The sequence below is a fragment of the Lathyrus oleraceus genome, chromosome 5, assembly GCF_024323335.1.
Source record: "Lathyrus oleraceus cultivar Zhongwan6 chromosome 5, CAAS_Psat_ZW6_1.0, whole genome shotgun sequence".
Taxonomy (NCBI): domain Eukaryota; kingdom Viridiplantae; phylum Streptophyta; class Magnoliopsida; order Fabales; family Fabaceae; genus Lathyrus; species Lathyrus oleraceus.
The window spans coordinates 405,544,010-405,562,106 of record NC_066583.1 but is presented as its reverse complement, the minus strand read 5'-3'; positions in this window follow the sequence as shown (position 1 = coordinate 405,562,106).

Genomic DNA, 18,097 nt, shown 5'->3' with positions numbered 1-18,097 from the left:
AAGGGTAGTGAGTAAGAAATATTTCGTTGAAGAGTGTCAACGGCACCACAAGGGTAGTGAGTAAGAAACGTTTCGTGCGACACAAGAGTTTGTGGAAGTAAGAATAGTTTGCACTTGAGAGGGGAGCATTGTGGACTCGCACTTTAGGGGGAGTGTTGAGAATGTAACAAGTGTGAGTAGTGTAGGTAATAGTCCCACCTTGGTTGAAAATATGGAGACTTGAAAATTTATAAGTGAGAGAATCCACTCACCTATCACCTTAAAGTTTTGGGTGAATATGTGATGTGTCTCTCACAAAGGTGTTGCTCTAAAAAGAAGAAGTCCCATAATGTTCAATGCTCCCTAGTGAAAAACTTCCCCAACACACTTTTTTGAGAGATTGTTATTGCATTAACTTTAGATGAGTGTGCATCCAAAACACTTATATAATGGTTACATTTACCAAGTAAAATAATAGAAAAAAAACAAAAAAAAATTGCGCGTGTAACTGGTTAACCAAAGTGGTTAACCAGTTACATCTGACATTGAATTAAATTGGAATTAAATCAGCTTCAGTGATAACCGGTTACACCAAATGGTTAACCGGTTACACCTACGAAAACACAAAATTTCTTCTACTTGATTGAACCTCAGGCCTTGCTGTAACCAGTTACCTACTCGCGTTAACCGGTTACAACACTTGAATTACTTGAAAAACATCAACACACCTCCTTAATTCAAGTGCTGCAAGTTTACCATGCTCATGTTCATCTTCAACCTCTTGAACAATTCATTTATGACTCCCTTAGTCAACAAATCAACAACTTGGTCCTCACTTCTGCAATATCCCAATCGTAACCTTCATTTACTTACAAGTTCGCTTAAATAGTGAAATTCATCTCAATATGCTTACTCCTCCCATGTGCAATTCGGTTCTTAGCAAGATTAACCATGGAAACGTTGTCAACTAAGAGTGTGACAGTCTCACCCTCACTGCTTCCTAGCTCCTCCAATAGTTTCATAAGCCATACAACTTGGCACACACATAACGAAGCGGCAATGTACTCGGCCTCACAAGATGATAGTGCAACTACCGGTTCCGTCTTCGAACACCATGAGATTGGTGTCACATCGAACATAAAGATATATTCAACTGTAGAACTTTTGATCGTCTTTATTTCACCAATTAGAATCAATAAAACCGAGCAAATTGAATTTTCTTCCCGAATCTACTGCGGGAAAGAGAATTCCGCAGCCAACAGAACCTTTGACATAGGTTAGGATCCTCTTGACTGCTTCCAAGTGAGACACCTTCGGTCTCCCCATGAATCTACTCACAATACATACACTAAATGCCAAGTCTGGCCGTGTATTGCATAATTAACGCAAGGATCCAATCAACCTTCTATATTATGTTGGATCAACAACTTGCTCATCCTCACTCTTAGACAATTGCAACCATGGTTCAGCTGGAGAAATGGCAGCATTGTAATGCTCAATTTCAAACTTCTTAAATATCTCAAGAGCATGCCTTATTTGGTGCATGAGCAGTCCCCTTTTGGACTTGTGGAACTCAATGCCAAGGACGTATGTTAGGAGGCCAAGGTTCATCATCTCAAATTCTTCCATAAGTTCACTCTTCTTGAACTTTGAAATACATTTTCCATTGCTGCATGTGATCAATAAGTCATCCAAATATAGACAAAGGATAATTAATCTTTCACTCGTATTCATCTTCACATACACTCTATGCTCAAATACACGTTTCTTGAAGCCAACATCCTTTAGGAAACCATCAATTCTTTTATTCCAAGCTCTTGGAGCTTGCTTTAAACCATATAATGCTTTCTTCAACTTGTAGAACATTAACTCTTGGTCTTTCACAACAAAATCAGGGGGTTATCCTACATATACCTCCTTTTCAAGCGGTGATGAGGACGTAATCCAAGACATAAATGATACAATGCAAAGCTTAGGAGGTCCTATAACAAGGGCATGTGCAAGAAGAGTCAATGATGCTTTAGTTCACTTCATGATCAAGTCAATAGAATGCATGAGCCAGATTGAAGAAAAAGAGCCCAAGTTTATTCTTATCATCCAAGCATGTGATAAAAGGCCCAATAATGCATAAATAAATAAAAATAAAGGAAATACCAATAACCACACTATAATGGACGAAAATTGCAAGAGAAGTGGTAAATAAAGAATTGTCATTATTCTGCCCTTTCAAGAACCCCACTATCTCTTCTTTATTTTGCACTTTCTTTGTAATAACTCAACCCACTATCATGATAATTAGTGGCTGAAACCTTTTTTTTTCTTAGGAGTTAATTTTTACTTATTTCATCATCTTAAGCCATTCCTATATAAAGGAGGCATGTATCTTCTTTTTGGATCAATGAATTTTGGCAAGTTTACACATTGTGTAAGTGAGAGTATTTGCTCTTAGGTTCTGGATTGGACCAAAATTGATCTTATCAAGAAATCCTTTTCTTGTGGTGATCCTCATCCATAGGCTTATCATTCTCTCTTGGATTAGAAAGAGTGTGGCGCCCCTTCTACTTAATTCCATTTCTTATTTCTCCTTTATTTCATATCAATCTCGTTTGTTTTATATGCATGTATCAAATTCTGTCATTCTTTCAATTATAAGGCAGATTACTTCCTCTGAGTCACAAAAGAATTAATATTCTAAAAGTTAACAAAGTTGTTTCAGGAATTTTGAAGGAAATGCATGAGTCTCAAAGGTTAGTGCATATCAAGTGGTAATCAGAGCATATTCCAAAAAAAAGGGCCGAAATGTGGTAAATTGTCTATATTCTTGTTCTTCATTATTATCCATTTATCATTATAAAAAAAAAAATCGAAAAAAAGGGGTATAAGAAAAAAAAATTTAAAAAAAAGGATCTGATTGTTAAAGATTGTGATTAAAAAATATTTTTTTTTTCTTGCCACACTCTTAAAATTCTCCTGGTTTCCTTTGTTTTAGAGTCTTTTTTTTTGTTTGCTATTTTTTTAAGTTTTTTGTGTGTTGATTATCATCTGAAATTGATTTATTTGTGTTGATTCATTTTGGTATCTCTAAAGAACTAAAAGAGCAAATTGAGTGGTAAAAGGCAGAGTGTTTTTATTATTAAAAAAAAGCCAAAAAAAAAATATAAAAAAATTGAGTGAAACACGAGTGATTGAGTGTAAACACGTGAGTAAAGTGGTGAGGTCCATTTTTAAACACTTGTTCCTAATTTCACAAATATTTCACAATTATGTCTAGTCCACCTTCACCTAGAACAGCAACTTTAACTGTTCAGATCGCAGCCATGCGTGACAATTTTGAAAGATTGTTAAGAGAACAAGGTGAACAACTTCAACAAAGAATTGATGAGTTGGAAAGGAGGCCCCAAAATTCTAATGATGGTAGTGGTGATGAGGAGGAAAGAAGACGTAGAAGGAGACAAGGGGGAGATAATTTGAGGGGCATAAAAATTAAAGTTCCAACTTTTGTTGGGAAGAGTGACCCGGAGGTATATCTAGAATGGGAGACTAAACTTGAACAAATTTTTAATTGTCACAATTATTCTAATCTTGAAAAAGTGCAGGTTGCTTCTATTGAGTTCAAGGAGTATGCCTTAGTTTGGTGGGATCAATTGACCAAAGATAGAAGGAGGTATGCAGAACGACCAATTGATACTTGGGAAGAGATGAAAAGAATCATGAGGAGAAGGTTTGTCCTTTCCTATTATCATAGGGAATTGCACAACAAATTGCAAAGACTCACTCAAGGTTCTAAAAGTGTTGAAGAATATTTCAAGGAGATGGAAGTTCTCAAAATTAGAGCTAATGTAGAAGAGGACGATGAAGCAACTATGGCTAGATTTCTCCATGGTCTAAATCATGATATTAGTGACATAGTGGAACTTCATCACTATGTTGAAATGGATGAATTGGTACACCAAGCTATCAAAGTAGAACAACAACTCAAAAGAAAGATCCAAGCAAGGAGAAATTCCACCACTTTCAATTCTCAAAGTTGGAAGGACAAAACAAAGAAGGAGGGTGCTTCATCATCTAAGGAAGCCACGGTTGAAAACAAAGGTAAAACTATTACATCTTCTTCTTCAAGTGTTTCAACTAACAAAAGTGTTAAGTGTTTCAAGTGTCAAGGCCAAGGACATATTGCATCTCAATGTCCAACAAAGAGAACTATGCTTATGGAAGAAAATGAAGAAATTATTGAAGAGGAGGATGGTGATTATGATGAGGAGTTTGAAGAAGAAATACCTAGTGGAGTTTTACTCATGGTGAGAAGAATGTTGGGAAGCCAAGTAAAGGAGGAGGGTACAAGTCAAAGAGAAAACCTTTTTCATACAAGATGCTTTGTGCAAGGAAAGGTTTGTTCTTTAATAATTGATGGAGGAAGTTGTACAAATGTTGCAAGCACGCGTCTGGTTTTTAAACTAAAATTGGAAACAAAACCTCACCCTAAGCCTTACAAACTCCAATGGCTTAATGAAAATGTAGAAATGCTTGTTAATAAACAAGTTGAGATTTGTTTTAAAATTGGAAAATATGAGGATATAGTGTTGTGTGATGTAGTACCAATGGAATCTAGTCATTTGTTATTAGGTAGGCCTTGGCAATTTGATAGAAAAGCCAATCATGATGGATACTCCAATAAGTACTCTTTTATGTATCATGATCAAAAGATCAATCTTGTACCGTTAAATCCTAGTGAGGTGAGAGTAGATCAAAGAAAAATGAGAGAAAAATATGATCAAGAAAGAAAAGAAAAAGAAAAAGAAAAAGAAAAAGAAAAAGAAAAAGAAAAGAATGAAAAGAAAAAGAATGATAAAAGAGAAAAGAAACAAAGTTTAATTGCAAAAAAAAAGAGATGTGAAAAAAAGCAATTGTGTCACACCAACCTTTGTACTTGCTCTTTTGCAAGGAGGTGCCTTTGCTAACCACTATTTCTAATGAAAAAATTTGCCAAATTGTGTTGAGTCTCTTTTGCAGGAATTTAAAGAATTGTTTCTGGAAGAGGTGCCAAGTGGTTTACCACCTATAAGAGGAATTGAACATCATATTGATCTCAATCCAGGAGCATCTTTGCCTAATAGGCCAGCATATAGAAGCAATCTACAACAAACGCAAGAGATACAAAGGCAAGTTGCTGAATTGATAAGTAAATGATGGGTAAGAGAAAGTTTAAGTCCTTATGATGTCCCTATTATTCTAGTCCCTAAAAAGGATGGTAGTTGGAGGATGTGCACTGATTGTAGGGCCATTAACAATATTACCATTAAATATAGGCATCCTATTCCTAGACTAGATGATTTGCTTGATGAATTGTTTGGTGCATGCTTATTTTCTAAAATTGATTTGAAAAGTGGATATCACCAAATTAGAATAAGGGAAGGGGATGAATGGAAAACTGCTTTTAAAATAAAATTTGGTTTGTATGAATGGATGGTTATGCCTTTTGGATTAACTAATGCACCTAGTACTTTCATGAGACTAATGAACCATGTGTTAAGGGAGTTCTTGGGTAAGTTTGTTGTTGTGTATTTTGATGATATTTTGATTTATAGCAAGAACTTAGATGATCATTGCATTCATTTAAGGGCTGTTTTGCAAGTGCTAAGATATGAAAATTTGTATGCCAACCTAGAAAAATGTGTCTTTTGCACCGATCATGTGATTTTAGGTTACATTGTAAGCTCTAAAGGAGTCCACGTTGATGAGGAAAAGGTGAAAGCCATTCGAGAGTGGCCTCCTCCCAAAAATGTAAGTGAGGTAAGAAGCTTTCATGGTTTGGCTAGTTTTTATAGGAGGTTTGTGAAGGACTTTAGTACCTTGGCAGCACCCCTCAATGAAATTGTTAAAAAGGATGTTGGTTTTAAATGGGGTGAAAAACAAGAGCAAGCCTTTGCTGCCCTAAAGGAAAAGCTCACTCAAGCACCAATTCTTGCATTGCCTAATTTTTCTAAATCTTTTGAAATTGAATGTGATGCATCTAATGTGGGAATTGGAGCTGTTTTGTTGCAGGAAGGTCATCCACTTGCTTATTTTAGTGAAAAGCTAAAATGGGTTGCCCTTAATTATTCTACATATGATAAGGAATTGTATTCCTTGGTGAGAGCTCTACAAACTTGGCAACATTACTTGCTGCCCAAAGAGTTTGTCATTCATAGTGATCACGAATCCTTGAAACATTTGAAGGGACAAGGTAAGTTGAATAAGAGGCATGCCAAGTGGGTTGAGTTTCTTGAACAATTTCCTTATGTAATCAAGCATAAGAAAGGTAAATCTAATGTTGTGGCAGATGCACTCTCAAGAAGACATGTCTTGCTTTCTACTCTTGAAACAAAAGTTTTTGGTCTTGAGCATATTAAAGATTTGTATAAAAGTAACCTTGAATTTTCTTCAAATTTTTTAGCTTGTGATCATACTGCCTTCAATGGGTATTTTAGGCACAATGGCTATTTATTAAAGAAAAAAAAACTATGTGTGCCTAAAGGTTCCATTAGAGAATTACTTGTAAAAGAGGCGCATGAGGGAGGACTAATGGGTCATTTTGGGGTTTCTAAAACTCTAGAATTCTTAAAAGAACATTTTTATTGGCCTCACATGAAAATTGATGTCCAAAAGCCTTGTGAAAGATGCATTGTGTGTAAAAAGGCTAAATCAAAAGTTATGCCTCATGGTTTGTATACTCCTTTGTCTGTACCTGAATTTCCTTGGATTGACATTTCCATGGACTTTGTTTTGGGGCTGCCTAGAACAAAGAATGGCAAAGATTCTATTTTTGTAGTTGTGGACAGGTTTTCAAAAATGGCACATTTTATTCCATGTAAAAAGGTGGATGATGCGTGCCATGTTGCTGATTTGTTCTTTAAGGAAGTGGTGCGCCTACATGGCTTACCAAGGAGCATTGTCTCTAATCGTGGCTCCAAGTTCTTAAGCCATTTTTGGAGGACTTTGTGGGGAAAGGTGAGTACAAAGTTATTATTTTCCACTACTTGTCATCCCCAAACAGATGGACAAACTGAAGTAGTAAATAGAACTCTTTCTACTCTTCTTAGGGTTGTTCTTAAAAAGAATTTAAAAATGTGGGAGGAATGGTTACCTCATGTAGAGTTTGCTTACAATAGGGTTGTCCATAGCACTACACAACATTCACCTTTCGAGATTGTGTATGGTTTTAATCCTTTAACACCTCTTGATTTGTTACCATTGCCTAACACATCTATTTTGAAGCATAAAGATGGGAAAGCTAAGGCTGAATTTGTGAGAAAATTGGATGAACAAGTAAAATTGCAAATTGAAAAGAAAAATAAAAGTTATGCAAAAAGTGCAAACAAAGGGCGAAAGAAAGTTATTTTTGAACTCGGGGATTGGGTTTGGATACATATGAGAAAAGAGAGATTCCCAGGAAGTCCAAACTTCAACCTAAGGGAGATGGACCATTTCAAGTACTTTCAAGGATCAATGACAATGCCTACAAAATAGAACTTCCAGGTGAGTATGGGGTAAGTACTACTTTTAATGTGGCTGATTTATCTCCTTTTGATGTAAGTGATGATGGTCTAAATTCGAGGTCGAATTCTTTTCAAGAAGGAGGGAATGATGAGGACGTAATCCAAGACATAAATGATACAATGCAAAGCTTAGGAGGTCCTATGACAAGGGCACGTGCAAGAAGAGTCAATGATGCTTTAGTTCACTTCATGATCAAGTCAATAGAATGCATGTGCCAGATTGAAGAAAAAGAGCCCAAGTTTATTCTTATCATCCAAGCATGTGATAAAAGGCCCAATAATGCATAAATAAATAAAAATAAAGGAAATGCCAATAACCACACTATAATGGACGAAAATTGCAAGAGAAGTGGTAAATAAAGAATTGCCATTATTCTGCCCTTTCAAGAACCCCACTATCTCTTCTTTATTTTGCACTTTCTTTGTAATAACTCAACCCACTATCATGATAATTAGTGGCTGAAACCTTTTGTTTTCTTAGGTGTTAATTTTTACTTATTTCATCATCTTAAGCCATTCCTATATAAAGGAGGCATGTATCTTCTTTTTGGATCAATGAATTTTGGCAAGTTTACACATTGTGTAAGTGAGAGTATTTGCTCTTAGGTTCTGGATTGGACCAAAATTGATCTTATCAAGAAATCCTTTTCTTGTGGTGATCCTCATCCATAGGCTTATCATTCTCTCTTGGATTAGAAAGAGTGTGGCGCCCCTTCTACTTAATTCCATTTCTTATTTCTCCCTTAGTTCATATCAATCTCGTTTATTTTATATGCATGTATCAAATTCTGTCATTCTTTTATAAGGCAGATTACTTCCTCTGAGTCACAAAAGAATTAATATTCCAAAAGTTAACAAAGTTGTTTCAGGAATTTTGAAGGAAATGCATGAGTCTCAAAGGTTAGTGCATATCAAGCGGTTTGTTCAAAAATGCAGATTTGATATCTATTTGGTAGATAAGTCAATTTGGTTATTAGCAATTTGTCATCCCTAGTGTGTCTTTACCCATTGGTTTTTGTTTGTTTCCTATGGATCGCAGCTACCATTTTCCATCATTCTCCACGGGTCTTCTTGTCATCTATCATAAAAAATGCTAGGGCTTATCATATCCCCAGCAGAGTCGCCATACGTCGCACCTTAGTAAATGAGAACACAACCTCGTCGAGCGCAATCACACACTCGCGGGATGGACTGAACAAAGTCGCCACCAAACTTTATTTATTCCCAAAATAGGGAAAAGGGAAATATCGAAGAAACCCCTACAATAAAGGATTAGATATGGTCATCGCGACTAATATCAAGGTTCGGGAGTCGGTTACGTAGGAGGAAGGTATTAGCACCCCTCACGTCCGTTGTACTCAACGGGAACCATTTAGTCAGTATTGAATGAATGTTAGCTTATGTTAGTTTGCGATCTTCTACTTATTTGGGATATAAAAAGAGAGAAGAGAAATGTTTTTGAATTAATGATAGAGGACCTAAAAAGGTTTTTATTATTAGGGGGACAAGAATACGGGAACTAAACCTTTTTTTTATTAATAGGTCTGACAAGATTTCACAATCTTGCTTCTACGTATCTCCGGGTGCAATAGAGAATTCAAGGCTTACGTAGTTATAGGTAGAAAATGTTTGTTTGTTGGTCAATTTTAGCGAAAGTTATCTTGTATTAATCAACGAGAAACATTGTTTTACCCAAAATAGATGAGGAGTGGACGTATACATCACATCTAATGGATTTACAAATTAACATTCGTAAAACATCACTTACCTCAACTCAACAATTATGGATGAAACTTTGCTTTACATCATCTTAAGATAAGATGTCTTTCATTTATGAAAAGGTTTTGAAGATTAATCGTACGACGGCGAGAAAAAGAAGTTTGATGTGTTGGATGTATTTTAGGTGAATGACAAACGTTTGATGAGAACGAGACCTAATCCTCGGGATCAATCATTCGGGATCCACCGAAATGCTAGATTTTAACGGTCCTTTTTCATTCAAAATTAATTGAGAAAATTGTTTGATGGACAACGAACACATGATAAGAATCAATCGTTCAAAGAGTTGCGCCTGAATGTTTGATCCAACGACCCTTATTTTGTCCTAGTTGAATTAAGTGTTTTAAGAACGAAAGAAAAGAATGAACGGTTAACCCAAAACGCGTGGTTCGGGACCGATCATTCGAGGGTTTCCACCGGAATGCTAGATTCCAATGGTCCTCTTCTTTCGTATTTGTTTAGAAAAATGATTTTAATTTTACGTTTGATTTGTAAAATGGTTGAAAATGAATTGTATTTATTTTGAAATGGATTTTGAAATTTAAATGAAAATGAGAAATGTTAGTACGATTATTTACATGTGAGGGTATGCACATGAACTATTTAGTTAACCGGCTTAACACAAATGAAATAAATTAAACAATTAATCAAGTAAATCACTTAAAAATTAAAATTAAAATAATTAATTAAATTTAATCTAATTAACTAATCAAATAAAAATCTAATCAATTAATTAATTATTAATTTAAATTAATCAAGAAAAATATAATAATAAGAGGGGTGTATAAATTACTCTAGTAACTAGGCCCAATTAAAAAACATACTTGTAATGTAAATGATCAATATTTAATAAAAATAAACTAAATGAATGAAAGAAAATAAAAGAAATAAAGTAAATAAATAAAATTAAAATTCAAGAGAGTAACCTCTCTCTCCACTTATGGATACTAGTGTATCTTAAATGCAAACTTATTATTTTTATTTTATATATTTAATAGTTACAATAAAAATGTTTGACCTTCTCTTTAAAAAAACCACATTAAATTAATAATTAATTAAAAATAAACCCAAGAAAATAGCAACCGATACAGTCATCCTTCTCTCACTTTCCTAGTCCTTATTTTAACATATAAACATATATAATTACTTAATTAATAATGAATATTAAAAAAAAATAACTTAATTAATAATGACCAAATATATCCTCTCTACCTAGTTATTGTCTCCTTCCCCGCTCAAACACACGTCCTTCCCCATTCATGAAATTAGAAAAAATGTTTTGCTAAAAAAATGAGAGTTTATTCAAAATAAAGCAACAATAACTTCGACAAAAATTCAAAATAAAACATAACAATGACTTCTCTTTCTTTCCCAAAATGAGCAACTTCTTTTTTTTCTCCCAAAATGCAAACAAAACAACAGTGATTTCAACAAAAATTCAAAATCTCTCAACTCTTCTCTAAAAATTAATATTCAACAGAACAAAATATTAAAAGTGATAAAGAAAATCTACTCCTCGTAAAGATAGGAGTCAAAGCATGAGAGGTCAAAAGTTATGCGACGACGGTTTTGAAGTAGCTTGTTTTTGTGGTCGACCGTGGTTTGTGTACAGTTGTGTTTTAACAAATTCTAACAATGTTTTTTTTCTTCAACATGTTCTGTATTATACTAAGAAACCGATGCAGTAAAATGAACATACAAAAAATATAATAACTCATTGCAGTGAATAATTATGTTGGAACATAAGGTTTAATTTAGAAATGGAAGGGAGGGATTTGAAGGTTGTATGAGTTTTTATGGTAGTGTTGTTTGTGTGTAGAAGAAGGTGATATGTGAAGTGTGTTGTATGAAATGGAAAGAAAGAAACGAAGTTCTCTAGTTAGTTTGATGAAGAGAACAATAGAGTATTGGAGTTGTTGTTAGGAGCATGTTGGTTTTCACATTTTCAACAATGGAGAGAACATGCTGGTAATAAGAGGAAGGTGAGAAAGAAAGTTGCAAGTTCGAAAGTAACATCTTGGTTTTTCATCCTATATGATTCTTTCTTTCATTGTTGGGATACTCATAGTGAAAGATGAAAACGTGGATGGAAATGGTGTTCCCCCAAAAATGAAAAAAATAGGATCTACTTAAAAATGAGAGAGAGTGTTTTAATCGGGGATGGGTGCCATTTTTCTTTTTGGTTTGGGTTCCCTTTTTCAGTTGGCCAATGAAAGTATTTATAGCATGACTCTAGGGTTTTTTAATATTCAATAGTGATAAATATACCCTTAGATATTTATTTGAAATCAAAATGAAACTAAAACAACTATGTCAAATAAAAATGAAATGTTTCTGATAAAATAGAATAAAATCAAAATAACTATTTTATTAATTCTATTTATTTTTTATGAACATATTGACAAAAACATAAAAATATGCGGACTCAAAATAAAATAAAAAAGTCAGGCGCAAAAGTGCTCAAAAAATTAAAATGAATGCACCAAAATGATCAGTGTGAAATAAACTTCTTAGAAACATACATGTTTTTGTCAAATGTTGAAATGGAAAAGGCTCGATTAAAACACTCAGACAAATCAAAATGTGACCAAATAATTAGCCGAAAAATAAATCGAGCACACTAGATTAAACTATGTAAAACATGGATTAATAAAGCTGATGTCTGCATGCTTGATTTTGAAATTTTTCGTCCACTGATTTGACACATTTGAAAATTGATTCAACCGTTTGTCTGTATATCCAAAAATTTATTTCGACTGACATTCTAAGCATTATACGGTATGAAATGCATGTTATAATATGCAGATATGCAACAACTATGATGAATGTATTGAATCAATGATTCAGGGTCAAAATGGGGGTATGACAATTGCCCCTATTTAAGTATCTTCAACTAGAGAATATGAAGCAGGACACTCTTCATATGATCATAGTGGAAGATAGTTAAATACTAAGAAAACTTAGATTTTGATCCTGAAATGCAAATGATATGATATGATATGAGATGCTATGAATGTATGAATGACTCTTTTTGTTTTTGATTTACTGGAGATATGATCAGACATGAGATAAACTCTAGCTGGATGCTTTATGATGGATGCAAAATGAAGCAAAGATCTGTGGGGTATGATGGAGACATATGGTAAAGGTGGCTCATAGAAAACAAAAAATGAGGGTAGAAATTCATTGGGGATAACAATCCTGCTAGAGGAAAGACATCTGGGGAATATGCAAAGAGATTTTAACAACAAATTCATACATGACCTGACAACACTAGAATATTCAAAGAATTTTCAACAACATGTTCAAATATGACCTAACAACACTTGAAAATTTAAAGAGTGTCAATCAACAGGCTCATAAATGACCTGACAACATTAGGGAACTGTAGGACTCCAATTTTGACCCTAAGATCCCTCATGCTATCTCATCAAATGCATTTAGCTTTGAGATTACACCTTGGCATCCTCCTTACACCTTTTTCATTGGGTTTGCATTGGGAGAGATCCCTCATGCTATCTCAATAGGCTCATACTGTTTTATTCATTATTTACTAACCAAAATACCAAAAATATGTCAAAGTATAGTTTGTTGCTTTTGTAGGTAGTGTGTATGCTCACTCATGCTCCATCAAGCTCATATCTAGGGTTTGAGACCCTCAATGAAAGGAGTTAAATTAATAAATAGTTCACTCTAAGCATCATACTTGTATCCCCATGATCTTCACATGTAATTTTGATCAAGAAATCACCAAGAGTTTGAAGCTTGTTTGCCTTGGAAGCCCTAATTCATCTGGGTATCTTGTATGACTTTCTCAACAAGTTTCTTAAAAATTTGATCAAATATTTCAAGGGATAATTCATATTAAATCATCATACACATGCATCCTCCATGATTCCCAAAAGTCAAGAGAATATCAAGCTAGCAAGATGGTTCATGGTGGTTGACCAGAGAAAGTCAATTGGTCAAAACTGGGGTTCCCTAGACCCTATCTCCTACAATATTTCTCATATGAAAATTATTTCAAGAGAAACGCTACTCAAAATTACATTCCAAAAAAATTTAATGTTTAAGTCAAGAGCTAGTTTTGCTTTGAAAGTTATTTTTTATGGTGAAAGATTATAAGTCATTTTGTCTGAACCCTAGTTTGGAGGTCAACTTCCCAAGACCACAACTTGCTCAATTATTTTTATATGAAAGCCATTAAAATTCCATGATCAAATTAAAATTGTCTAATTCAACTTTTATATTTGGAGGAAGTTCAAATTCAACTTGAAAACGCATGTGCCAAGGGGAAACATTATAGGTCATTTTGGGACAATACCATTGAACAAGTGATTTTCCTCAATTTCTAAAATGCATAACTCCTTCATGCCAAATCCAAATGAGGTCAAATTTGTGACAAAATGAATAGGTTTGAAATATCTACAACTTTTATGAAGGAACATTTTACATTTGAAGTCCATAAAAAAAGTTATTCAAGGCGGAAGAAGTGAACATTTGGCTTGGGACTTAGAAAAGTTTTCAAATATGTTTGATTTCCCAAACTTCCATCTCAAAATGCATCATGATCCAAGCTTCAAATGAAAAAGTGTTCAACATGAAAGTTGTTCCCCTTGATCTCACCTTTCCAAAAATTCCAAGATAATCTCATTTGGATTAAAATTTAAGGACTTGCACATGGGTGCAATGCGAAGTACCATTTGGAAGAATTTCATGATCCAATTCAATTCAACAATGCATGGCTTAATGCAACGCCTTCAGCATGACATGTGCAGACTTTTGGACCTTTGCCAATCATTCTTTAGTTTGTACACGCCCATGCAAGCTCATGGTAAAGGTTTCTATTTTTGAACATTGAAATGAAAGTGTGTAGAAATAAATTGCATTGGCTATAAATACAAGAGCAATGAGATTAGAACTCCATCAACACCCTGCCCAAGCTTTGCTAGACTGATCCAAACCCTCATTTCCATAGAGTTTCTGAAGATTTCTCTTGAAATAGAGCTTGAACTTCATCTTCTGTTTGGAAGTTCAAACTCTAGAAATTCACTCCCCTTTTTATCTCAATTGGTTTCTGCAAGCAAGAGGAAGAGAAAGCAAGCAAATCGAGATCAAGATCAAGTGAAATTGGATCAACTCGAAGGTGATTTTTCAGAAACTTCATCTATTCGATTTTCTCTCAATTCTGTACCATTCTTTGGGATTTTTGGTTGGCTTAAGTCCTACCAATGTAGGCAACAAGATTGAGTTGCTTTGAGGTCAATTCGAAGCAACTCAGTTTATGATCCTCAAAATTCAAATCCCTGTATCTTTTTATATACTTGGAATTGGAGAAAATTGAGGCCAGATTCGAGCTCCTGAACACTTTTTCTTTAAATCCATGTCTTTGTTTTTCATTTTGGTAATGGTTGGTGGTGGACCAGTCCGGTGATGTCCACCGGAGAAGAAGACCGGAGCCCTAGCTCCGGTAATGTGTTGTCACACCTCTCAACCACAAGATCCATTCAAAATGTTTTAATCTTAGCCATTGGTTATGATTACCACGCATAAAACGCATTTGACTTGGTACATGGTGGAACGCGCGTGTGTGGCCATCAGATTTGCCACCTCAATTAATGAGGGAGATCTGATGGCCCCTGATTTTCCATATTTTCTGATTTTTCATTTAATTATGTCAGTTTCAATAATTCATATTAATTTCATTTTTAATTCAAAAAATATGGGACTTTCACCAAAAATATTTAAATATTTTCCTCTTTCATTTTCTGAATTAAAATTATTCTTTGGATTAATTTTTATATTTTTCATGAATTAATTGTTTTTGTGCATATTTTAAATTATTTAAAAATACTTCTGACTTTTCAAAAATCATGAAATTTTTTGTCTAAGGTCCTTTGACCTTGTTTGACCTAAGATAAATCTCTTGGCCATTTATTTGGTGTTTTGAAGAGGTTTTAGGTTTTGGCCAAACTAAATTTAATTTAAATGCATTTTTAATTTGATTTTTAATTGATTAAATGTGTAAAAATTATGTTGGGCCATTTTTATTGACTTGCAATGATTGACTATTTGTTTGGGCCTTGGTCAAGGTTGATTTGACTTTTGTTAAGTTAAAATCATTGAATTTAGGGGATAGATGAAATATACATTTCATCTCCCAAAATGAATGAATGATTTTAATTTGATAAAATTCCTTCCATGACCAATTTGTGTTTCTCTCCTCTCCTCTCCCTCTTCATCTTTTTATTTTAGTGTGTGGTATGTTTTAGGAGTTTGGTTCATTATGCCAAATCTCTAACATGCATTAGCACCTAAATTTTTATTGCTTGGCCTTAGATAGTTGTGACTTCTACATAAGTCCAATTATGATTGCTTAACATAGAGTTAAATTTGATCCTAAAGACATATCATTCTAGTAAGTGAGATTGTAAGTCTCTCATCTTTCATGGTATTGTGTGAAAACTTGGCCTTTTTTCCTTCCTTTGGAATATGTCTTGGTTCAAGGATCCATGCTTGTGAATAGATGATTGAGTGTTCTCCAAAGTATGATTTAATCAATTGAAAAGAAAAACTCCACTAACATCTAATTTAACTTTGACTAACACTAATTGTTATTAAGTTTGCTTTACTTCCAAGTCATTTACTTTATGCAATTTAATTTCAAGTCATTTACCATTCATTTGTCATTTACATATCATTTAACTTGTTTATGTTTATGTCATTTTCACTTTAATCATTTGAGCCATATATTGTGATTGTATATATTTGTTTGTGTATTTTGCTTGTGTTTATGGTCTTAGGACCTTAAACTACTTAATAAACAATAAAAACTCTAAAAAAATGTTTGCGTGGACTGTTGGGTTTGATCTGAGCTTTTGGACTTAGAATTAGGCAACATTCCATATGCAAAAAGGACTTGGCCAATGCCAACATTTCTGAGACCAAGTTATTGTAATTTGAGCTTTCATTTGATGCAAGTATTGGGATCCACTTGAGTTCATCTGCTACATGACCTTGATGCAACTGTTATTTTCATCTCATGCTACACCTTATTCTGAGCAAACATCGAGAAGTATTTTATCTAATACATGAGAAGACAAAGAAGACTGTTAGCTATGGATTTGTCTGCTTGGATGTGACCATCTTTATTTGATGTCTTTCTCTTCATATTTCTAATTGCTTGCTGATTATTATTTGATTCAAAGTCCAAAGGGAAAGTGGGTTTACTATATGACATTCTTGTCTGTTGGATTGCATCCCATTGGCCAGATCTTTTCAACTATTAACTTTTAATTTTATGCTTAGGCTTAGTCTCTTAATCTCCTCCCACTTCTTAAATTTCAAAATCTCTCCCCCTTTTCAAAAACCTTTGTCATACCCCAAAATTTGCCCATCAATAGTTCAAGACATTTTTCAGGGGCATTCCGACTCATTTTATGGCACTGATCTTAAAGGGACAAAGGCCCAGCTCACGAATGGCCCAATCCAGAAAATGGCCCAAACTGGCCTGTTCGCTACACGCTCGCCTAGCGAACGTTACGTTCGCTACACGCTCGCCTAGCGAACATTCGCTACACGCTCGCCTAGCGAAGCAAACGTTCGCTACCAGCTCGCCTAGCGAGGCTGACAGACAACAAAAAATTTCGGGCTTCGTTCTGAGCCCATTAGGTCATGAAAAAGGGCATTATAAATACCAGCACTTCAGTAATGAAAAGGGGACGAAAAACAGAGGGAGACAGACGAAAACCCTGGCACAAAAACCCTGGAGGCTACTTTAGAAACCCTGAAGGCCGCTCCTCCGCTCCGAAGCTACCACCGCCCAACTCAATCCGGCTCGCCAATTCAAGGTTGCAATTCGATTGCAAACAGGTTTGCATTACTATTATCGCTTTATTTTCTTAATTTGCATGTGATACCGCTTTATGTTCTTAACTTGCGTGTGATATTATAATTGAATTCATAAACATATTTGAGGTTTTGCATGTGAATTTAAGTGTGCCTGAATATTGTGAATGTTGAACCATATAATTATGTGTTGGATGCCATAAGCCATGCCGCAGGTTGAAGTCATACTGTTCTGAAATTCAAAACCCGCAGCCGCTCGCTAGCACATCGCTAAGCGAGCATGTAGCGAGTATTCGCTAGGCCCTCGCTAGGCGAGGCAGAGGCGAACGGGACAGTCGCTAATATTTTGTTTGTTATGTCCTACGCGTATCTGATCTATTCTATGTTAATTATGCACTGTTTTGCCTGACATTCATGCTGCTGTGTTCTCTTTTGCGGTGTAATCCTCGATTGCACCCTGATTGATATTCTAACCCGTTTGCTGAATTTTGTAAAGGTTCACATATCCCAGGAAAAGGTTGCTGTTTAGGTCTTCCACTTTATTTGTGGGATACCCTTATGAAGATCCACCCTAAATTGCTTAATTAATTTTAATGTGTTAATTTTAATAATTAATTTTAATAATTAATTTTAAAGTATTAATTTTAATGTATTATTTTTAATGTATCGATTTTAATGTGGAGATTCATCATAATCACCTAATTAACTTTACAATATGGCCTTTAAATATGTGATCTTGGACCTCTCTTTTGCCTTACGATATTACGGTATTATGGTCATGTCCCGCGAATGTGGGGATACACTTAGCAATGGCCCTTCGATTAAATCATCATAAAATAAATCATGGTCCCTCGGATGTTGCCTTCGAAAATACGATTTTGTCCCTCGATGACCCTTCGGTGTAGCCTACGGTTAAATGATGATCGTCCCTTCGAATGCTAAGGTATCCTTACAAC